Here is a 25,515-nt window from a genome sequence, read left to right as displayed (position 1 = left end):
TTATTCTTCATCTGTTAGCCAAAGGAAGGTCACAGTGACAACAGTCCAAAAGCAGCTTGTAAATCCAGGTCTGATGTTTGCTACAACAGCCTAGGAAGTTTCGTTAATTCAGAGATGGCAGATTGCTTTGATCCAAATCTGAGGAATGAAACTTAGAACTCTAAAGATAGTATTTCTTGGAAGGGGCAAAGAAACTAAAATAAAAAAGAACTCATGTACAACCCCAATGACTTTGAAAACCATGTTTTCATGATTGAATCACAAAGCCCACCTGGATCTGAAGGAGAGGGTGAGAGAAGGAGCCAACACCAGGCTTCTCACCCCAGTCCTTGCCACACTGTAATTAAAGTGGTGTCAGCCTTCCACTATAAACTAGTGGTATGATTTTCAGAGGTTTATGACTCAACCATAAAAATTCACTCTGGGCTGGAAACTGGCACAAGGCAATGAAACTTGAGAACACAATTTTTGTAGAGAAAATTATTTCAGCTCTTTTAAGGTTATAGAAACATTGTTTTTAGTCTTCATTCTCACCTAATGAAAATAAATCTGCTTTATATACACAAATTTTCTATGGGTTTATTGAATTTCAATAATCTATGATGTTTAAAGCCCTAAAATATTTATTTTTATGCTGTTCTTAGCCCTGAATATGTTTTTGATGCAAGTAAGTATTGACTTTGTAGAATTTAAGTCATAAGAAAGCATGACATTTTCCCTGAAGATGCTTCTCTTCTTCTCCTTATTTCCTTCTGCACATTATTAATATGTTAAGACCAATTTCTTCCTTGGGTCTCTCAAAAATTCCTTTTTAAAAAATATGTAACACTTCTAGGGAGATGGCTATAGATATCTTCATTGGAAATAAAAGGGAATTCCACTACTTTTATAAACTGTCACTGGAAGAATCTATGGTAAGGAAGGGAATGTGATTGGTGCCTCAAAGGCCATTGATTAAAATAGTTGTTTTGGCTGTTCTGGATGGTAAAAGAAATCTTCTGCCTTTGGGAGGAAAGGATCCAGCCTAAAGTAATGGAATGAGAAGGATGGTTCTATTTTTCAGATATAGGAGTTATAAACCTGTTATTATAGCAGCTTCTTTAGATAAAACCCGATAAAGTCACCAACCATTAGATGGCATTCGCTTTATATACGTTCTCACTTTAAGAAGATCTTAAAATGTATGAAGATCCATTTATGAATTCAAAATTTCTCCCTTGAAACAGCAAACAAATATGATTAGCCACAAAAAGAGAAATTCATTCTTTAAACATATTGGTTTTTCTATTCTTGTAAAAACTATAAACAAATAAATCCAGTCCTAAATTTGTTTTCAGATGAACTATACATCTTTCCATATTAAGCATGTTATTTTAATGCCATTGATTTAAAACAATTTGAAAAGTGAAGGATATATTTTGGAACTCCTTCAAAGAAAAAGGGAAGCATTATTATTTCAATTATTTTAAAGGATGAACGAACTGGAAGACATGAAATAAAGTTACCACTTAATCAGTATCCATTATGTGTCAGGAAGTTTGCTAGGCATTTCACATTTACATATTACATTTCTTTACACAGTGAAGCCAAAAAAATTCCAGTTGAAGCAGATGCTTTCTCCAAGGGGTTAAAAGAGTCTAAATCTGGAGAACAGGGGGAGGAGTGGAAGCAGCAGATCAGAGTAAAATTCAACATTGCCACTGAAGAAGGTTTTTACATTCTTGTGCCTAACATACCATAAGCACCAAGTCCACAGGCAGAGGGCATAGACTGTCCTCAGAAAGCACATGGAAAAAATTAACCCCTACTCCAAATCCATCCAGCCAGGCTGGCAGTGACTTACACTCTCCAGATAGTATGAGGGCAATGAAGGAAAGTGCTCTCACATTCTGGCTCCCTTTGCAAAAGTCAACTCCAAATGGCAGAGTTCCATCCTGATTCATTTTTTAAAAGTTGAGCTTCCTCTCCCAGGAAAAGAATAGAATACTCCAAGGGATCAGGAGAATAACTAGAGGAAACTGAAGGAGTTTTGGCTTGTGTGCAGCAGGCAAGAAAAATGTTCCCAATGACCCAGTTTAAAGGACTATAACCTTGTAAGGCACAGAGAAGACACAACAGCCTGCAGGACAAGTAGCAGTTCCTTGATCAGAGGTGAAACAATTCAGTTTGACATCGCTCTGACTTTGAGGCCAAGACCACCAACAGAGCGCTCTTGGCAAGCTGCACTTAGAATCCTTGCTCAAAGGACAGGCTGGACTGGAAGTGAGAGTGTGCAAAAATTGCTGATTGGCCACTGGGATTTTCAGCCACATCAGCACACACAGGAAGGAACACTGTCAACTTGGCCCTCTCTAAACACAATGGACAGAGATGGAAAATGAACATTGCTTTGAAAAATAGGGAGAGATCCTTCTGAGCAAACAGTTTTTGAATACCAAAAATATTTTTCTCCCAGGTAGGACACAAGCTTTTCTCTGTTTATTGTTGCTGTTTGTTTGTTTTAATGTGCTCACATTAATTTGCCAAATGAGAATATGCACTTTACACTTTCCCTCTAATATTATTTCTCTGAGACAAAAAGGTACTTGATCAAAGGCTGTATTTTTTTTTTTTTTTTTTGACAGATAGAGATCACAAGTAGGCAGACAGGCAGGCAGAGAGAGAGGAAGAAGCAGGCTCCCTGCTGAGCAGAAAGCCTGATGCTGGGCTCTATCCCAGAACCCTGAGATCATGACCTTAGCCGAAGGCAGAGGCTTAACCCACTGAGCCACCCAGGTGCCCCTCAAAGGCTGTATTTCGAGCACTTTCTACCTTCATTCCAATCTGAAAGTTTGGACAAAGCAGGACTGAGGTTATAGATATGGCCTCCTTATATTCTGAATTTTCTCATCATCCCTGAACTTACATAATGTTTTCAAGTAAATTATTTGTGAGATAATTATGCACAAATGGATCAAAAATACTTTGATATCTTTTAAGGACTTTTTACTTATGAATCAATTTAGATTTTGGATCACGATTTATATTTTGATGTTTGGTAATTAGGGCAGCTATAGATTTGTAGATGAGCTCTGAACAGGTCTTTTATTTTTTATGGACACCAGCAAGGAGAAATGATCACTTTATTATTTGTGCCTGAAACTACTAAGTTCTCTTTGACTGAAAAAGCTGCCCAAACTCTTGAACTATTGACTAACCCAACTTTTCTCCTCACTATTTATACTCACAATGTCTTAGAAGCTGGAAAGGAAAAGTGTGAAGTTATAAGCATGAAACTTCCCTCTGCCCTCTATAATATATACAATGTCTATTATCTATGCTGAGCAGCAAACTTGCATGCTTCCTCTTCCCCATCATGGATCATACACCCCCACAACTCATTGCTCTGAATCCCCAGCATCAGATGGCTCATCTCTGTTTCCATTTCTTGGTTTCTCCTTCTGGTCTTTATAAAAATTTATTTTCTGCAAGCTGCCACCTTGGCAAAGACCAGATAAAGTAAATCATCACCTAGCTACCACTCACCCTTCAGGCCCCTAACTAATTCCATTCCAGGAGCTTTCCCTTACCCTTGAGATTAGATGAGCTTTTACTATCATCTGTTTTAAAGACCTTGTCCTTTGCAGGACTCACTCCAACTGTGATCGTGTAAATATTTGTGTAATGTCTATCTTTCCTACTGTCTTCTAAGCTACCTAAGAAAGGGAACTTGGTCTGCCTTGTTTCCTGCTGTGCCCTCAGCACCTAGCACAGTACCTGGAATAGTAGACCCATGAAATACTCATCACTGCTGTTAAGTCAATAGTCACTGGTAATTTTGTATATTATTCTTCATATGGAATATAGGTCCTTTAAAAGAAGAGAAGGAAAAAAAAAAAAGAAGAGAAGAGAAGCATGTTTATTGGCTTCTTCATGTGCCAGCACTATGATAGAGTTGGTCTTCATTGGCCCTCTCGATAACCCTATGAAGAATGAATTTTTCTCATGTAAGTTTCCTCATTCAAAGTCACATAGTTGGGCTACAGTGTAAACACCAATCTGCCTGATTCCTAAGTATTTTCATTACATCTTACTTCTTTTGTTCCAAATAAAATAATCACTGTGATAGAATGCAAGACTTTCCTTTCTGACTCTTCATTCACATTACAGAGGTGATCATTTATGTTACTTATGAGCTTTTAACTGGTGTCTCATTACATACCCTCCTGCCCCCTAAAACCCTTTGTCTATACAACAGCCAGAGGAATCTTCTTAAAATATAAATATAAATGTCACTTCCTGCCTTGAATCTTCCAGGTTTTTCAATGCACCTAAAATAAACTCCAAATTCTTTGCAATAGACAATAAAGCCCTTTGTGATCTGACCTCTGCCTACTTCTCAGACCTCAGCTCCTACCACAAACCCTTTTGATCATTTTATCCATCATGTTCATCCTCTTAGCTTTCCTAGGCTATGCCAAGCTCATTCCCGTCTTTTGCACTCTTCTCTCCTTTGAAATTCTGCTGTCCTTGCATTCATATATATGGCTCCATCCTTCTTGCCAGTCAGGTCCCGACTCAACTTTCACTTCCTCAGGAAACCTCTCTGACTCCCATCCTAAAACAGCACCCCAACCTCGATCCCTGTCACTCCCACTGTACTACCCTGGGATGTTTTCTTATCTAGCCAAATCAGATCTTCACCTTCTAATTCTTACTGCCCAGGCCTCGGCCTAATGATCACTTAGCTATCCCTAAAATTCCAGAGAGGGGAGGCCTCCAAGTGTAGATTTTGTACAATGAATGTTTTTTGTGGAATTTTGAATGTAGGAAATAGATTTTAAATAGTTACTTAAAGTAATTATAATCTTAAGTGATTAAGTATTTATTATTATTATTATTATGTAAATGTAATATATAATTTAACATTTATTATGACTATATGAGTATAATTACTTCAAGTATTTAATATTTAAAGTAATAATTACTTTAAGCAATTATTAAAATGCTTTAAATAAGTAATTTAAAGTGTGACAAGTATTACAAAAGAGAAGTTGCAAAATTGAGAAATGACAAAAGAGAACTCTGAGGCATGAAAATATAAAAGCACCTATTCTAGTTTGGATAGAGGAGAGATCAATCTAATCAAGGGATAACCAAGCTGAGACCTGAAATATGTGTAGAAGTTAGTCAGGCATGGGGTAGAATGTGGGGCGGAACAACGACAGAAGAAGGTAAGAATATTCCAGGCACTAGGCACACATGTATATCCTCCTATCCTCTACCCCCGACATCCACTCACTCTCTGTCCCATTGCCCCATTCTCATAGAACTCACAATCATCTGAAAATACAGTATTTTCTTTATTTATGGTCTGTCCCTCTAAACCATTAAGAGAAAAATTTCATGAGATCGGGGACTTAGTGTGTCTAACTATTTGAGTGTCTAACTATCATTTAGGAAGTGACTGATAACTGACTTCTAAATGAATTTGTGAAGGTCTTAAGGGAATCAAGGCACAGGTGAGGTACCACAAGAAAGTCACTATGGCTGTAACGTAAGATGGAAAGAGATAATTATATAAGACACATTGGGGTTAGGACAAATGAGTCAGCAGAGGACTGAACTGGTTGAGGGAAGTTGGATGTTACTCAAAAGTAATAAAAAGACATAATTTTTAAGCAGCTGTGTTACATGATCAAATATGTAATTTTAAAGCATTGCTCTAGCTAAAGTATGGGGAGTGGAGAGAAGAGGAGCAAAACTCAAAGAGCAGCCTGTATTGGAAAAAGTTATAGTTGTCCACACGAGAAATGACAGCCTCTTGGACCAAGGTAGAGGCCATGGCAATAGACAAGAACAACTGTATTTAAAAGGCATTTGAGCGATAGAACTGAACTGATGTGATAGAATTGGATGTAGCATGTGAAGGGAGAGAAGACCACATTGATTCCTAGTTTTGAGCCATAGATGAATGATGGAGCCATTGCCTAAGGAGGAAAATCCCTGGAGACTGAGCAAGTTTGGTGCACAGAGTAAAAGCTCAGTGACTCTGTGGGTGGGTGGGTGGAGGGGATTCAGACTTTCTAGTGGATATGTCTGGTAGGAAGGTAGACATACACAAGCCTAGACCTAGGCTAAAGATAAACACACTTAGGAGTGATCTGTATTATTATTGGTTAGCTGGTTGGATTTGTTGTCACCAAGTATTATAAGGATCTGGATTGTCTGAATTGAAATCCTAGGTCCCCACCACTTCTGTTGAGTGGTCTTGGCCGAGATACTTATTACCTGCAAGCTTCAGTTTTCTCATCTGCAAAGCAGTTAACAAAATGATCCACTTCACAGGATTGTTTTGAAGGTGATGTGAGCCAAAGGTGGCAATGTGCATAAAAGATTGCCTTGGATAGTGTAGGCTCTTAATAAATGTAAACAATTCTTAGCTATTATTACCCATTTGGCATTATAAAAGCTAGCATATTCATGGATTTTGTTAAATGTTACAGAGACAATGCAAAGGCAACAGAATCTCACAGGTTAAATTTTTTGTAGACTTCATGCAAATATAAATCACACAGTTCAAATCTTCAACTATAGTGAAACCTAAATTCCTCTTTACAAGCTGATGCCCGTTATTGACACAGCATGGACTGATACCATTTTAAACACATTCTATTCCATATTTATTCTGTTCTTCAGATTGTAATTTCGTCATCTTTGGTAATCAGTTACTGGAATATGAATATGCATATTTTGAGTAAGGAAGCATTGATAGGAATTAAAGTTACATATCCTAAATTCTTGTCATAATTATTTTTTCTGACCAGTCAAGAAAGAAAGCATTCAAAATGTAATATTATGCTTCCCAGAGGAATACACTGAAATCTTCCACTGAATAAGTGGCTCCCTTTTTACCTATAATAGATAATATAGGTATAAAAGTATAAGTAACTTTATCAGCTGTCATTATCTTGCTCCTTTCCTTCCTCAAAAGGTACTACAGAATGGAACAGAGTACTAAGTATAAATAAAGATAAGGATAGAAGTGTGTATGGAAGTGTATATACACATATACATATTCTCATATATATACCTATATAAATATGTACAAAGTAAATTAAAATGGAATGTGAATTATAAAAACAGAATCGTTTTTTAAAGTTAATGAATTTTTGCCCTGGAAGGAACCCTAAAGGTCACATAATCCAGTGGCCTCATCAAACAGTTGCAATATCTGAAGTCCAAAACATTGGATAAATTGCTTGAGTTCATGGAATAATCTATGGCTGGGTCACATAGAATGCTGGTCTCCTAGCTCCTAGCCCAGGGTTTCTCCACTATACTGTGACTGACAGATTTACTATGACATTTTATTTAAAATGGATTCTGGTGGAATCATAAGTATGTTTGTTGTGTTCAACATTCCATAGCTCTACTATAGTAGCTAAACAGATTCAAAAGCTAACCAAAGGTTAACTGATTACTTATATCTCCTTTATTTAATCATATATTACAGGGTTAAAAAAATAAATAACCCAAGATACACAATTAAAAGATTCATACAGCGACTCACTGTCTACAAAAGATTTGAAAATAAGGTTGACATCTGTTACGAAAAAGGATTAATTAGGTATTACTTTAAATGATGAATTTTGGCTCCATTTCCCATGAGAACAGTTGGTAAATGTACTGTTCTAATTAGGGATTTGGATCAAAATATCATTTTATTCTAATCATGAAGCCTATTAAGATTTTTATTAATACTATCAGTTTTACTACCTATGTACATCACACATGTTTATATGACAAGCACAAATACTTTGTCTGTTGCAATAAACAATCTTATAAACGGTGTAACATTTACAGTTTAGGGTTATTAATGTAGGGCTAAATTGCTATATCATAATTGCCTTTCATCATGGCATGCTTTCTTCATATGTTATTAAAGATATTATGCTCTTAAAACCTCGTAAGATCCCATAAAATGAGTGACAGACAAAGCAAGGTTCTCCCCAAAAGTTTAAATCATGGGCTTGTTCCTCCAAAAAGTTCTTTCAAAAGAAAGCATGTGCTACATACCACAACTCTCATCTACGGTCTTCCCACTGTATCCAAGTCCAGTCATATGACTTGTCCCAGCTCCTACCACACAGCATTTGGAAGGGCAGTGCAGATAATAAAAGGAACACAGAAATTCAAATGTGGAGTCCTGGGCTCAGTTACTGCCCTTACTACTTACCCACTCCGTCCCTTTAGGCTGGTTACTCAATCCGCTAAACTCTTCCTATCTTCGTGTGATGATAATATCCCAATTTCTCAGGGAGTATTGTGAGAATTACATGAGATAATGTATGGGTACAATATACAGGGTTACTTATTTATTCAATAATTATCAAGTACCTCTCCTAGAATTTAAGAATAGCTGTTACACATTTCCAAAAGTGAACTAAGCCACTGGTTGGTGCGGTGGTGCTGAAGGGAGAGAATGGAGGAAGTTAAAATGGAAACATATGTATGTGCATAAATAAATATTAAACTGCTTGCTGATTTCCACTGATAACATGCTTATTTTTAATGAATGTTTGATTATTTATTTATGGAAAAGAATTATCTTAATCTTACTTAGAGCAATTACAGAAAATTACTTCTTTTTAAATTTTCATTATAATGGGCAGAAGGATAAAAACACGAAATCACACTATTAAAAAACTGACATTTAGAAATGCTAGTTGCATGAGGCGGCCTGGTCTGTTGTAAATGTGTCCTTACTGCCACCACTGAACGCTATCACCTCAAAGGACGAGGAGGTAATTGTGGCCGAGACAGAGCTCACAGTCGGGGCTTAGATGCGAGAGGAGGTATCTGCTGGATGGATTTTCATAGACAGAAAGGAAGGAGCCTCACAGGAAGAATGTGAGAGTAGGAGGGTAATTAGGTAGTACATCTTTAAAAACATCTATTGAATGTACTTCTTGAGAGAGTAGATTGTAAGCAGGGAAATCTTATCCAAAAATGATAAAAACCATGTGTGCACTCTAAATTATATTCTTTTTAGACTCATATTTTTAAATTTCTTAAAATTAATTTATAACGTCTTTCACCCAGTAGGCCAACTAAACCTTTGTGAGATCCAGTGACAAGGAAGTTTCTGGAAGCAATGCTTTTAGAAGTGTGTTCAAAGTGAAAGAGGCTGCCTCAAAGTGATTGCCCTTAACCTCTGATCCTATGGTTGTTCTTAACAGCCACCATGCCCTCAGTCTCAGCAGTAAATGAAATCTTTGCATGAAGACCAACTTGGAATAAAATTTTTAAAAGATGTTTACAAGACCCATTTTTAGAATTCAAAATGAAAATAGTTTTATAGAGATCCATAAAAATGCTTATTCTTACACCTTATTTACTTTACTGAAGAGAAGAATGCCAATGAGAAAAATTGGCACTACATTTTAGCTATTTAAATGTTCATACCCAGACATATTTCAGAAGTAGCAATAAAGAAACAAGTATTAACTTCACACTGAATATACATCGCAGGGCACATCTCAAAAATAGTTAGGCCACATGCTGCTTACTGCTACAAATACAAAAGTCTGCATCAGTCTATTATCAAAAGTCCCAGGCTCAACTAGCTAAAAGCACTCCCTTGTAAATTGCCATTGTTGGTCCCTCTCGGTCTCATGAACTGCTCTGGCAAAACTCCACATGGGATAAACCCAATTACCTGCCTCTAGGCTGTATCTTTGAAGCTGGGCATCAATGAAGAGACTTATACAGCTGAATAAATTTGGATCATCACATTTTTATGATCATTAACCTCTTCCAATGGAGTCTTTGTTCTTCAATTCTGAATCCTAGGATCTCTTGCCCTCTCAATGAATTTACTTCTTTGGTTGGTCTTTCCCTCCCCTTCATCTTAAACCACCCCTCCAATTGGATTATTTCATTAACACGTAAGTGTTTTCTACTGTTTTGGATCTTTAAAAAAGTTGTTTAGGTTTTTGGTTTTGGTTTTGGTTTTGGTTTTTTGTTTTTTTAAGCATCTCATACTCTCAGTTACTGCTCTATATTTCTCTTTCTGTTTGTATCCAAATGTTTTAAAAAAACATTCTTCTGGTCTTGGCTTTATTTCTGAACCTTCTGTTCACCTTTCAACTCACTCAAATCTGTTATCTGCCTGCAATACTCTGTCTAACTCACTCTTGTGAAGTTGACACTGATCTCCATAATGGATTTCTAAGAATTGACCCAAGGGGCCACCATTTCTCAAAACCATGGGCTTCATTGACTCTTTGACACCACAGTTCCTCCTACAACTTTGGCAATTCTTTCTCAGTCTCCTTTGTCAGTTAGTTAACTCTTTCATTTCAACATCTCAATGTTAAGTTCCTTGGGTTCTTTTCTTAGACTCTCTATCTAAGTGGTCTCATTCAGTCTCATGATTTAAAAAATATTATCTGTGCTAATGATGCCCAAACTGATACTGCCAATCCTAATCCCCAAAATGACAGATTCATATCCAATTGACTACTTGACTCACCATTTAAATGCCTAAGGATCATTGAAAACCAACTTTTCCAATATGAACAAGTTCCCTCCACTACCCCTTTCAATGATTTTGCTTCCTATTTCACTTAAATCCAGTCTCTTTAACATGGTCCCCAAAGATCTGCAGGACTTGGCCTCTGTACAGATCTTCAAACTCCATCTTATATTTCCACACAGCGACTTCAATGAACCAATTCTGAAAAAGTTCCTAGAGAACACCAACCTTTCACCTGCCTCAGGTTTTACACATTATCTTCTCTGCTTAGACAACTCCTTCACTTCTCCTCACCCATCCATTTACAGTCTTCACTTGGCTAATATCAACTCATTTATTAATATTCAGTTCAAATATTATACCCACCACCTCTCCAATATAACTTAGCTCCCACTCCCCAGATGTTATTCTGTCTTTTCGGAGCCAGTTAATTTACTTCATAGAAGTTATCACAACATTTAATTATATAATTATGTGAGTGTTTATGTCCAACTTTTCTAGTAGATGATAAACACCATGAATCAGGGACATTTTCTATTTTATTTACCACTGTAACAATACTGTGTGGTTCAATATACATGAGTTCCTGAACCAATTGAATAAAAGCTTATTATTAGTTAATCAGATTAAATCATTTAATCTTTGTAATGATAGTGCATATAATATTGCTTGTGTGTAATATAAATATAAAACATTTAGTATTTGTGTCTCATATAATATTCAAATTTACACAAGGTGTGGCATGGCATAACTACCTTGAAAGTTCTCCAGTTCACAGTGTCTCTATTTTGTATTATTGCATTTGGAATCCCAAACATAATTTCTGTTAGCAAATAATGCAACTGAGGCTTAGAAACCCATGAGATTAGTAAAATTCACATTTCTGTAAGATGGTAGATCTTGTCATGCCAAGTGTTCCCTACCATGTATTAAACTGCATCAAGAACGTAGTTGTATAACACTGCCTCAGGAATAAATTTTAGGGGTGCCTGGGTGGCTTGGTCAGTTAAGTGTCAGACTCTTGATTTTAGCTCAGATCGTGGACTCAGGATTGTAAGATCAAGTCCCATGTCAGGCTCCATGCTCAGCAGGGAATCTGCTTGAGATTCCTTCCCTCTCCCTCTGCCCCTCCCCGCTACTCATGCAGCTCTCTCTCTCAAATAAAGAAATAAATCTTTAAAAAAAATAAATTTTAAACTGAGTATTAGGGCAGAAAAACAACTTTGTCATTTAGTCCCTTGAAAGACAATCACAAGAAACATTAACTTTGATGCCAGTAATAAAATTCTATTACCAAATTCACCCCCACCCCTCCCACCAAGGACAATGATAAATAACCTTGGCAACAGAATGAAATGTTTAAAATGATTCCATCTAGGGATAAACTACATCATCTTGATTTCCTGGTTCCATGGACTCATTAAAATCAGATAACGTGCTATGGAAGGAACCCCCCTAATTTTTAGGAGAGGAATATGATAAAAATTGTAACTGATTTGGCCTATTAAAACTGTCTTCAGGGTGCCTGGGTGCCTCAGTCGGTTAAGCAGAAACTTTTGATTTTGACTCAGGTCAAGAACTCAGTCCTGGGATTAAACCCCGTGCTTGGCTCCATGCTCAGAGGGGGGTCTGCCCCTTCTCCCTCTGCCCATATCCCCCCTCTCAAATAAACAAATAAATCTTTTAAAAAAAATGCTGTCTTCCACATACCTATCCATTCATCGGGCAACCCACAAATTTATTTTGCCAGCTATTTTCTAAATTTAAACATATAGGCAGCTAAGTCCTATTCATATAGTGACTCAGGCAGGTTGTGTAGCATTAGCAAGCAGACTCACATCAAGCCATTTCTCAAAGAACTACTGCTTTGCCTTATTGTTAATATAAACAATAATAGTGATAGATAACATTTACTCAATACTAGCAATGGTAGAAGCACTATTCTAGATTTTTTAAAGTGCTACTTTACTATATTCTCTAAACTCTATTTTATTGTCAAACCACTCTTTAAGATAGACATTATTTTTGCCATTTTGTTTATAGACTGAAGCTCATGGATCATGAAAATGAGCTTCAAGATTGCTCAGCTGGTAGGTTGTAGAACTGGAATGTTAACTCGGGTTTATCTACTTAGAACCCATTTTCTTTACATACTGGCAATATAGTAGTCTCCTCTTATCCTGGGGGGATACGTTCTGAGACCCTCAGTGGATGCCTGAAACTGCAGATACTATCAAACCCAATGTGCTCTGCTTTTTCCTATATAGACATACCTATGATAAAGTTTAACTTAATTAAACTTACTGTGCCTAATTAGCAGAGTAAGAGATTAATGGTAATGATATTAAAATAGAACAAGTATCACAATATACTGTAAATAAAAAGCTGTGTGAAGGTGGTCTAATCTCTCAAAATATTTTTGTATTATACCTACCCTTGTTCTTCTGATGATCTGAGATGATAAATTGCCTACAAGGTGAGATGAAGAGAAGTGAATGATGAAGGCACCATGACATAGCATTAGACAACTACTGACCTGCTGACCATTCATCCTAAGGACCCCATTGACTGTGAGTGACTGCAACCACAGGAAGTGAAGCCACAGGTACCAGGGGATGCTCTACCATGTTCACCAGCCTTTGTCCTTTCTGATTAGGTAATCTTGTTTCCTCTATTTTTAAGGTAATAATTATGGTTCTTTTTCTGCATATCTCAGGTTTTCCTAAGAATTTTTTAAAACTTCCATTAAGAATGGATCTGTACTTGAGGAACTACAGAACACTCATGAAAGAAATTGAAGAATACACAAAAAGATGGAAGACCATTCCATGCTCTTGGAGTGGAAGAATAAACATTGTTAAAATGTCTATGCTGCCTAGAGCAATCTATACTTTTAATGTCATTCCGATAAAAATTCCACCGGTATTCTTCAAAGAGCTGGAGCAAATAATCCAAAAATTTGTATGGAATCAGAAGAGACCCCGAATTGCTAAGGAAATGTTGAAAAGCAAAAATAAAATGCGGGGCATCATGTTACCTGATTTCAAGCTTTACTACAAAGCTGTCATCACCAAGACAGCATGGTACTGGCATAAAAACAGACACTTAGATCAGTGGAACAGAGTAGAGGGCCCAGATATGGACCCTCAACTCTAAGGTCAAATAATCTTTGACAAAACAGGAAAAAATAAACAGTGCAAAAAAGACAGTCTCTTCAATAAATGGTGCTTGGAAAACTGGGCAGCTAAATATAGAAGAATGAAACTCGACCATTCTCTTACACTGTACACAAAGATAAACTCAAAGTGGATAAAAGACCTCAACATGAGACAGGAATCCATCAGAATCCTAGAGGAGAACATAGGCAGTAATCTCTTCGATATCAGCCACAGCAACTTCTTTCAAGATATGTCTCCAAAGGCAAAGGAAACAAAAGCGAAAATAAACTTTTGGGACTTCGTCAAAATCAAAAGCTTCTGCACAGCAAAGGAAACAGTGAAAAAAACAAAGAGGCAACCCACGGAATGGGAGAAGTTATTTGCAAATGACAGTAGAGACAAAAGGTTGATATCCAGGATCTATAAAGAACTCCTCAAACTCAACACACACTAAACAGGCAAACATATCAAAAAATGGGCAGAAGTTATGAACAGACACTTCTCCAATCAAGACATACAAATGGCTATCAGACACATGAAAAAATGTTCATCGTCACTAGTCCTCAGGGAGATTCAAATTAAAACCACATTGAGATATCACCTTACACCAGTTAGAATGGCCAAAATTAACAAAACAGGAAACAACATGTGTTGGAGAGGATGTGGAGAAAGCGGAGCCCTCTTCCACTGTTGGTGGGAATGCAAGTTGGTGCAGCCTCTTTGGAGAACAGTGTGGAGATTCCTCAAGAAATTAAAAATAGAGCTTCCCTATGACCCTGCAATTGTACTCCTGGGTATTTACCCCAAAGATACAGATGTCGTGAAAAGAAGGGCCATCTGTACCCCAATGTCTATAACAGCAATGGCCACGGTCGCCAAACTATGGAAAGAGCCAAGATGCCCTTCAATGGATGAATGGATAAGGAAGATGTGGTCCATATACACTATGTAGTATTATGCCTCCATCAGAAAGGATGAACACCCAACTTTTGTAGCAACATCGACGGGACTGGAAGAGATTATGCTGAGTGAAATAAGTCAAGCAGAGAGAGTCAAGTATCCTATGGTTTCACTTATTTGTGGAGCATAACAAATAGCATGGAGGACAAGGGGTGTTAGAGAGGAGAAGGGAGTTGGGGTAAATTAGAAGGGGAGGTGAATCACGAGAGACTATGGACTCTGAAAAACAATCTGAGGGGTTTGAAGTGGCGGGGGGATGGGAGCTTGGGGTACCAGGTGGTGGGTATTATAGAGGGCACAGATTGCATGGAGCACTGGGTGTGGTGAAAAAATAATGAATACTGTTTTTCTGAAAATAAATAAATCAATTTAATAAAAAAAAAAGAATGGGTATGAATAACAACAAGATGGCAATTATGTGAGGTACAGAATGTGTCAACTAACTTCATGGTGTTAAACATTTTGCATTATGTACATATATCAAATCATCACATCATGCAACTTAAAATTCCACAATATTATATGTCAATTATATCCTGATAAATATATATCAAGGGGAAGGAAAAATTATATCTTGATAAATATATATCAAGGGGAAGAAAAAAAAGAAATGGGTAAGAGATATGAGGTCAGAAAGAAGAAAGAAATCCAATTTTTCACTTACCAGATGTTGATCTTGGGCACATTATCTTATTTCAAAAAGCCTCAATTTCCTTGTCTGTAAAGCAAGAATAAAAATAATTATAAGCTATTTTGTGGCTTCTCTTGAGAAATAGAGTGCATGTCATACACCAGATATACTTCTCAGCCCATAGGAGATGCCCAATAGGTGATAGCTGGAATTACATTTTTAAAAATTGTTTTTCAATATCACTTTGGCACTTGTTAACTGTGTGACTTTCAGAGGATTACTTAACCTCCCCAGGTTTCATTTCTGTTTAACTAAAATAGCAATTATATTATTATTACGTGCTTAATCATTTTGTCCAAATCAATTTTTTGTTCAAACTGGCATACTTTTGAGAATGAAAAAGACATCAAAATAACTGAAGTCATGACTTATGAAATATTCACTAAAATTGGTTTCATTTATGCTTATAGGCCTAAAACATAGTTCTGTAGAAAAATAGTTATAAAATGAACTTATTTCTTAAAAAGCTAAATAACATATATTTGTGTACTTAAAGCCAAGTGAAATTTTTTTCATAATATCACCTAGAATCATCCTCAAAATTATGGTTTTTGCCCAATATATTTTAAATTCTTGATACTTCTAATTGACTGTTCTATGTAGAACATAACATTTGAGAAAATATTCTATATACAGCACTGAGGAATATGGTCTGTTCAGCATAAATTCTGCTAAATCCAACTAGTCTCAATTTTATTTTTTCATATTTAAGTGGAAATAATTCATCTTAAATATTTTTTGCCTCCATTCAAAATAGCAATGTTCAACAAATAGAATTACAGTTGTAACTTGTCAGTAAGTTGATACTTTTTATTATTCTTTTGAATGTTTCACCAAATTTGGATTCTCTAATATTATTGATCCTCTCAATTTCTCTTTATTGTGATACAGAAAATAAATGTATACAAATAAAAACCAGAAGCTCATCAAAAGATTCTTTCTACCAAATGAAATATTCTATAATATAATTGTAGAATTTTAGAGCTAATTAGTGTACATTTACATTCTTATCATTTAATTTGCTCAATTGTTTCCTTTATGAGAATAAATTTCTATGACTTCCTGTTTTCATTCTTTGTCTTCAGTAATTGCAGTTCCCTTCAAAGTTTCAAAAGTTGAAATTCCATTCTGACACAGTGATTAAATATTTCTAATTTTTTTAACAACATGAAATATTAGGAAACTTGGCTACAAAAAAAAACCAAAAAACAATATAACCCTAGGACAATTAGAATGATTTATAAAATCATTCAATTGAAGCTCAAACATATCTAAAATTGAGTTTGCAACATGTCATAAGAAGAGAAAATGTATATTGCCATGATAATGTGTGTGTTCAATACAAGCTCTTTCAAAAAAATTTCATAGTTCAGTTTTTTGTGTGTGTATAGAATATTTGTAAATTTTGATCATTATAGTTTTATATTTCAAAGAACAGAATACTATAGCTTATTTGAATTATAAATTATGAATGTACCATAACAAATTTCCTGTACATGTCTCCTCCATAAATTTCTTAATTCACTAGGAAACCATTTTTTTTTACCATACATTATGCTACACAAAATTTATAATCATCTTATCTCCATGACAGTAAATACATCTTCAGTGTTCACCTTTACAAATAAATTAACAAAGATGTTCAAAATAATATTTCACTTTCAATATAACAAATTTCCAAAACAAATTACTTAAATTCTGTGAATTGGATTTAGAGGAAATCAAACCATTTCCAAAATGTAACTAATTTTTCAATTTGCAATTTGATGACTGACGTAAATGTATGTGAGCTGCTTCTACTATAGAGGTGATAATATGTGTATGTTTAAATGTGAATGAAATTCTACTGTGAAAGCAATTTGTGAACAGTTACCACTGCACACTTCATACGTACACAGGAAATCTTCAATATCCACAGCAGAAATAATTTACAAAAATCATGTGATCTAGATGAAAACTCATGCTTCACAAAGTGATTATGTACATAAGTGAACCTTTTGTAGCTATATGTATTAAAGCATATTTTGGCCCAGTGTTTGTAAGCAAATACTAATTTGGGAGGTTATTTTTATTGTGGCATAATGTGTGCAACATAGAATTTACCACTTTAATGACTTTTAGATGTATGATTTAGTGACATTAAGTACATTCACAATGTTATGCAAACATAACTACTATCCAGTAGTTTTTCATCACCCTAAACACGAATTCTGTGCCCATTAAACACTAACTCCCATTTTCCCACCTATGGGCCCCTGATACGTTCTATTCTGCTCTTTATCACTATGAATTTGCCTATTCTAGGTACTCATATAAGTGGAATCACACAATATTTGTCTTTTGTATCTGGCTTATGTCACTTAGATAATATGCTTAAGAGTTTGCCCATGTTATCGAATGTATCCAAATTCCATTCCTTTTCAAGGCAGAGTAATAATCACTAATACTATATTTGAAGTAAATACTAGTATATCTGGTTCGTATAGGGTCTTATTGTCAATGATATCACACACAGTGGGTGGAAAATGTCAGCAGATACTTGTGTAAATTATATTTTCATCACCAACTTAATTGAGAAACGGAAATTCAGAGCTCAATTTTTCACAATACATGTTCTTTCATCTTCCAGGGAAGGTGTGTGTGTGTGAGTGTGTGTTGATGCCAGAATATTCTACTGTCAAAAAGTTACCCCAAAAAATAGGTATAAATTTATAAGTTCAGGCCATTCTGTGAATAAAAAATACATTATCATAGAAAGAAGAGGCCACACTCTAATAAGGTATCCAAGTATGTAAGTGATATTAATCTTCAGGATTCAGGAACTAGAAATAAGAATTCATGGTATGTCTCACAAAAATCTTAAATTATTCTGTATTTTTTGTAAAATGTTATTTTTGTCTTTAAATAATAATGAGTGACTATTACAAGTAAATCATTTTTCTGTGATAGAATTATACTAAAATTTTCAATTTTCAGTGTCAAGAAACTATAATAATAAATACATGGCTTTTATTATTATTATAAAGCAATATGTTATGATAAGGTTATATAATTCAATAACATGTAAAAATGAACTCTACCATGTAGACATTTGAGAACCTTAAATTAAGATAATATTAATTTTAAAAATTATTTAACAATCGGAAGATACTACCAGAAATATTTAAAATTTAAATACATTATTTTTTCCAACTTTATTTAGATATAACTGACATAACATTGAGTAAGTTTAAGATGTACAAGATGATTTGGTATGCATAAATGTGAAATAATTACTACAATAAGGTTACATCTCGGTTATACTTTTGGTAAGAACTTTAAAAATTTACTATTCTAGCAACTTGCAGGTATATAATATATGATCATTAAATGTAGTCACCATATAGTACTTATCTCCTCACTCACTATTAGTTTGTTCAGATGTATTATTTTTTCATAAGGTAGTCCAGGTACACTGTATGTTTCTAGAAATATATTCGTTTATTCTAGGCTGTCCAATTTGTGGTGTAGAATTTCTCATATTAGTCTCTAGTGATCCTTTATATTTATGTGGTATCAGTTATAATGTCTCCTCTTTCATTTATAATCTTATATATCTGAATCCTCTCTCTTTTTTGTTGGGTAGTCTAGCTAAAGGATTGTTAATTTTGTTTATCTTTTCAAAGAATCAACCTTTGCTTTTGTTATTATTTTCTATTGTTTTCCTATTTTCTTTATTTATTTCTGCTCTGCTCATTATTTCCTTCCTTCTGTTAAAATTGTGCTTAGATTATTTTTCTTCTAGTCCCTTGAGGTGTAATGTTAAATTGTTTACTTGACACTTTTCCCTTTTTTTAAAAAATATATACTTTTATAGCTATACTTTCCTCTTAGAACTCTTTTTGCTTATTGCTTTTGTTTTTGTATGTTATGTTTCCATGTTCATTTGCCTTCAGTTAATTTTTGTGCTTTTTTCATTTCTTCTCTAATCTACTGGTTATTCAGGGTATGTTTTTTTAATTTCCACCTATTCAGGAATATTCCATCTTTCTCCCTGTGACTGTTTTCCATTTTCAAACCATTATGTTCAAAAAATATACTTGGTATAATCTCTATCTTATTGAATGTATTGAGTCTTTTAGGGTGTGTGTGTGTGTGTGTGTGTGTGTGTGTGTGTGCCCTAACACATGATCTATCCTAAAAAAATATTCCAACTCTCCTTGAAAGCATTGTAATCTGCTGCTGTTGGATGGAATGTTCTACAAATATCTGTAAGGTCTATTGGGTCTACAGCATTGTTCAAATCCATTTTTTTCTTATCAATTCTCTGTCTGCATGATCTATCCTTGTTGACAGTGTGTTATTAAGGTCACCAACTATTATTGTATTAATGTTTATTTCTCCTTTTAGCTATGTTAGCATTTGCTTTATATGTTTATATGTTTAGGTGCTCTGATATTAGGAGCATAAATATTTATAATTATTATATCTTCTTGAAGAATTGACCTCTTTTTCATTATACAGTGAAATTCTTTGTCACTTGTGGCATTTCAAGCTTAAAATCTATTTTGCCTGACAAAGTATTTATTAACCCTGCTTTCTTTTGGTTACTATTGACTTTAAACTATTTTCTCCACCTTTTTTACTCTAAGCCTGTGTGCATCCTTAAAGCTAAAGTGAATTGATTATAGGCAGTATATCCTTAGAGTTTGTTTCTTCCTCCATTCTTCCATTCATTGTCTTTTAATTAGAGATTTAAACTGTTTATATTTAAAGTAATTATGGGTGGATAACAATTTACTATTGCCATTGTGTTGTTTTAAACTGCTTTGTAGATCCTTTACCAGTTTCTTCCTTTCTTGCTCTTTTCCTTTGTGAAATGAGAACTTTTTGTCTTGTTATGCTTTGACTTGACTGTCTTGTCCTAACTTTTGTATATCTACTAAAGGTTTTTCTTTTGTGGTTACCATATATCCTATATATCATATATATCATATATCCTATATATCCTATATATCCTATAGTCATAACATCCCATTTTTATCTTTGTAACAATTTAACTTCTATAGCATACAGAAATTATATACATTTACTTCATTCCCTCCCATCACATTGTAGGCTATTGTGGCTATAGTTTATATTTTTGGTATATTGTGCATACAATAATAAATTATTGCAGTTATAGTTATTTCTACTTTTTTTTAACTTTTAAACTAGTTGTATGTGATTTACACACCACCATTAGCATGTTAGAGAATCTGATTTAACTATATATTTACTTTTACTGGTAAGTTTTATACATTGATGTTTTTCCAATGTTAATTAGCATCACTTCAATTTAACTAGTAAAACACTGTTCAGTATTTTTTATTTGGCAAGTCTGATGGTAACAAACTCCCTCAGTTTTATTTGTCTTCTTTCTTTCATTTCTGAAGGACAACTTTGCTGGATATAGCATTCTTGGTTGATAGGATTTTTTTCTTACAATATTTTGAATAAATCATCTCACCCTCCCTGGCCTATAAAGTGTCTGCTGATGATATATTGGGTGGGCCCATGTATGTGATCAGCTGTTTTTCTACTACTGCTTTCAATTTTTCTCTTTTTATTAGACTTTTGACAATTTAATTATAATAACCCTCAGTTTAACCCTTTTAGGATTGAAACTTTTGGGGATGATTTGAGCCTCATGAATCTTGATGTGCATTTCTCTTCCTAAGTTTCAGAGTTTTTCCATAGAAAACTTAATTTTCAATAATGTAATAGATTCATTTCCCCTTTCTCCTTCTCTTCTCCTTCCAGGATTCTATTATGCATAAATTCATTTTATTTTGCTGATGTCCCATAAATTCTATAGGCTCTCTTTACAATGTTTCCTTCTTTATTTTTCCCTTTTGACCCCTAATTGCATAATTTTCAATAGAAATTGGAGTGATTTTTCTTCTGCTTTTTTGAAATCCACTATTGAAGTTTTCTTCTGAATTTTTCAGTTAAGTCAGTGTATTCTTCAGCTTTGGTATTTCAACTTAGTTTGCCTGATTTTTTTTTTTCTTTGTTAAACTTTTCATTTTGTTCATGAATCCTTTAACCCAATTTCATTTAGTTGTATATTCTTGTAGTTCACTGAATTTCCATAAGAGGATTATTCTAAAGATTTTGTTAGTTCAATTATCACATTTTAGGGTCAATTATGGGAGCTGTATAAGTTCCCATTTGTAGTGTCATATTTATCTGATTCCTTGTGATCCTTACCTCTTTGTATTGCCATCTGCATTTGAATAAAGAGTCTCTTTGTTCAGATTCTGCATGTTTTGTCTCATCAAGGAAAGACCTTCACCACCCAGCTCAGCTTAGGGTTCTTGGTCAGTTGGTAACATCTGTGAGCAGATGGACTTTGCCTCTGGGGTCTCTAGTTAGGTGAGGCCAGCCCTCCTGCTCTTGATGGGGTGGAGTTTGTCACTGGTTGAGCTGGACTTCTCACTGGACTCTGTTCAAGTAGTGCTGCTATGTGCACCACCTAGTTGGGCGAGGCTGCTGGTTGTTTTCCATGTTTACATAGTGCATTCTCTGGGCTCTGCAGTCACCTCTGGTTGGGTAGAGTTGTAGGCTATACTCTCCATTGGGCATTGCCATTGGTGAAATTTTGAAAATTTTGCAATGATATAGGATTTGAGGCTATGCTCTGCAATCCTTCCTTTTCAGGTAGGGCTCAGGCTGTCCTCCCAACCTGGATGTTCTCACCAGTTGGACTCACCATTTAGGCAGGGCTGAGGCTGGACTTCATGGTCAGATAGGAGCTCAGTCTGTGCTCTGCAATTAGGGCAGCAGACTGCCCTAATTATCTGCCCAATCAGAGTTGGGCAGCACTACAGGCTGGGCTTCAGAATTCAGCTCCACTGTTAGGAGAGGTTCCTGGCTGGGCTCTCTGGTCAGGTGGTGCTGAAATTGGTGACCATGCTCTGCAGCTGGGTAGGGTCACTGTCTTTACTTCTCAGTCAGGTAAGGCTACAAGCTATGGTCTGTGATTCAGTAAGGTCATTGGGTGAGCTTCCTGCTTGGGTGAGGACACAAGCTATTTGGCCACCCATTAAGGCCATATCCTCTCCTTTACTACTGAGTGGGGTTATAGGCTAAGCTTGCAGCTGGGTGGTTACCATAGGCTGGACTCTAAAGCTTATCAGGAAGCTTAAGCCTCCCTGGTTATATGAAGCAAGAGGCTATGCTCAACAGCTGGGCAGGACTGCTGGCTTGGCTCCCTGCCAGGCAGAGCCATAACATACCTTCTGCAGCTTTAGGGTGTTGTGGCCACTATTCCTGAAGCAGTGGGTCTGGATGCTGTGCTCAGCAGTAGAACTGTATATGTCCTCCCCTGCTCAAGCAAGGCCAGAATATGAGCTTCACAGCCAATGCAGCCCTGTGGCTGGCAAACAAAATCAAGCTGAACTGCCAACCAATCTTCCAGGCCTGACAGGGTCACTGTTTTGAGTTGGTTAATCTACAAAGTGGCCAGCCAAGTTCTCTGCTCAGATGCCACTGCAAGCAGGAATGAAGTCTGTCAAAATGTAAATGCTTTAAGCCCCTACCACCCTTATCTGTCTCTATCTTAACCCCAGTACTTGAACTCCACAGATTCTCCCCATGATCTCATGATCTCTTTGAGGGATGACCCAAGTCAGCCTCCTAGGAAGCATTTCATGATGCTGGGGAAATTGGATGTCCCCCTTGGGTCCTCTTTTTCCCATTGGAGAAACTGGAGGGCCAGGGAGGCTCTCCTGGTAAGGCACTGTGCCTTCCCTCCCAGAGAGGGTTGATATGATTAAAGTGAAACCACTTCTCTAACCTTTCAAATGCAGTCCTGATCAGTCCCTGTGGTCCAGGGGAGTGCTACAGCCTCCTTCCTGGACTCCAGTTTCACCGTGGTATTCTGCCTATGCATAGTGGCTAGTTGGTCTTTGTATTAGGGGGACTGAAGTCAGTAACCAGGAACAATCTAAGTCACGATCTTGATGATGTTATCCTCCTCCTTTCAGCTATTAGTCTTAAAATGAAATTTCAAAATACACAAAGCAGCAATTCCTTAATAACATTGACCTTTGTTTTATAAAAAAGATTCCAGACATAGAACACCTTTCATTTCTCATTTTTCTTGATTGTATTTATAAGAGCGGTTCCAAAAGTATCTTCAAGTTAAGCATTACAGTATATGTTGTTTCATATAAGCTCATTTCCTTTTTTTAGAGGTGAGAATGTCTTTTCTCCTTGCTCCGATTTTGGTTTTGCCATTGAAGTTAATATTGTTTTGCTAATTCAGAGTTTAAATCAATTTCCGATTTCATTTAGAGTATTCCACACAACTTTTCACATTTTTTTTCTCTTCACATCCCTCCTTTAAAGTAAAAGAACTGTGGGAGATGGATTCCAAGATGGTGGAGGAGTAGGAAACCAAGATATCATCAGGTCCCAGGAATTCAACTAGATAATTATCAAACCATTCTGAACACCTACAAACTCAACAGGAGACTGAAGAAAAGAATAGCAGCAACTCTATAAAAAATTAAAAACCAACCACTTTCTGGAAGGTAGGATATGCAAAGAAGTGAATCTGAGGTAATATACGAGAAGATAGACTGTCGAGGGGAGGGAGCCTCCATCAGCCATCTACAAGCTAGTGATAAAGCAGTGGAGCACAAAATCATAAATTTTAGAAGTCTGCTCTGCTGAGGTACTTTGTTCCAGTGGCTAAGCAGGGGGAGGGAGATGGAACACTCCCTGCGACAGTGTGGTCTCAGGAAGGACTTTCAGGGTTACAGAAAGACTGAGGGTACCTGAATGCAGCAGAGCTCCCAGTATTAGAGTGGGAAAACCAGCTACAAAGAAGGAGCTGAGGAGTAGGCTCTCAGCTCGGGATTGCCATATACTGTGATCTGGGGCACAATTGTGCCACTACTCTTTGAGCAGGGACCCAATAAGTAACAGATCTGGAAGACTCACCTTCCTCTTCTGGGAGGAGTGGTACCAGAGCACACTGCAGGAATCTGCTGGGTTCGGAGACTCTAAATGGGGCCATGCACTAGAGATGGAAACACTTGGTCATGGGACAGGTGAACACAGAGTGTGGCCAAAGACCAGGGAGATAGGGGTGATTGACTGCTTTTCTCCAAGGCTCACTGAAGAGGGGGGCCCCAAGTTCTCAACCCCAGTGCCAGATATTTAGAGGCCACCATCTTCATTCCTGTCCTCCAAAGCTGAACAGAAAGCATTCAGGGAACAAAAGCTATAGAAAGCAAACCCAAGCAGATTACTTAGCCGGGCCCCTGGCAAGGGTGCTACGATTCTGCCTTGGGCAAAAATTTGAGAATCATTGTAACAGGCCCCTCCCCAAAAAGATCAACAAGAACATCCAGCCAAGACCAATTTTACTGATCAATAACTGCAAAACTCCAGCACTATAGGAATACATCACATAGAATCCATGCTTTCTTTCCCCCATGATTCTTCAGTCTTTCAAAGTTAATTTTTTTAGTATTTTTTTTAATATTTCTTCATTCTGTTTTCAACCTTCTTATCATTCCTTTTTAAAAATCTTGTTCCATGTTTATTTTTACAGTCATATTCTATCCCTTCATTGTATTTAACAATATTGTTTGTATATATGTAAGTTTTTCTTTCTTTAAAATTTTGGGATACACATTCTTCTAACAAACCCCCACCCTAAATCTAGTATATGGCTTTGTTCTAGTCACCTCCATTAACATATTCTCTCCTTTTTTTTAAATTTTTTCTTTTCTTTTTTCAACCAATTTCTTTTCAATTTCTTTTTAAAAATCCTTTTTAATTTTCATTTTTACAGTCATATTCCACCCCTTCATTGTATTTACCCTTATTTTTGTATATATGTAAGTTTTTCTTTCCTTAAAATTTTGGGGAGGCAGTTTCTTCTAAAAGACCAAAATATTCCCCAAATCTAGTGTGTGGTTCTGTTCTATTCAACAGCCTGATCATATTGTTCTTTTTTTTTCCTCTTCCCCCTCTACTCCCCATTTTGGGTCTCTTCTGATTTGTTTATTGTATATTTTTGGGGGGGGAGTTGTTCTTACCCATGTAGCATTCTGTTCTTTTGTTCAAATATTCTACAGACAAAATGACAAAATGGAAAGACTCATCTCAAAAATAAAGAACAAGAGGCAGTACCAACTGCCAGGGAGCTA

General features: G+C 36.0%; 1 long non-coding RNA gene across 1 annotated transcript in view; it reads right to left on the bottom strand.

Annotated features, from left to right (window-relative positions):
* LOC116567445 overlaps window positions 1–25,515 on the bottom strand; it is a 169,883-nt gene that overhangs the window by 60,216 nt on the left and 84,152 nt on the right. Inside the window, exon 3 of the long non-coding RNA XR_004276221.1 lies at window positions 15,302–15,355. This is a non-coding gene — a long non-coding RNA (uncharacterized LOC116567445). The remainder of the gene's footprint in view (window positions 1–15,301; window positions 15,356–25,515) is intronic.

Source organism: Mustela erminea, chromosome 10 (genome assembly GCF_009829155.1).
Source record: "Mustela erminea isolate mMusErm1 chromosome 10, mMusErm1.Pri, whole genome shotgun sequence".
Classification (NCBI taxonomy): domain Eukaryota; kingdom Metazoa; phylum Chordata; class Mammalia; order Carnivora; family Mustelidae; genus Mustela; species Mustela erminea.
The sequence above is the reverse complement of the archived record's forward strand: the minus strand, read 5'-3'. Positions and strand labels throughout refer to the sequence as shown.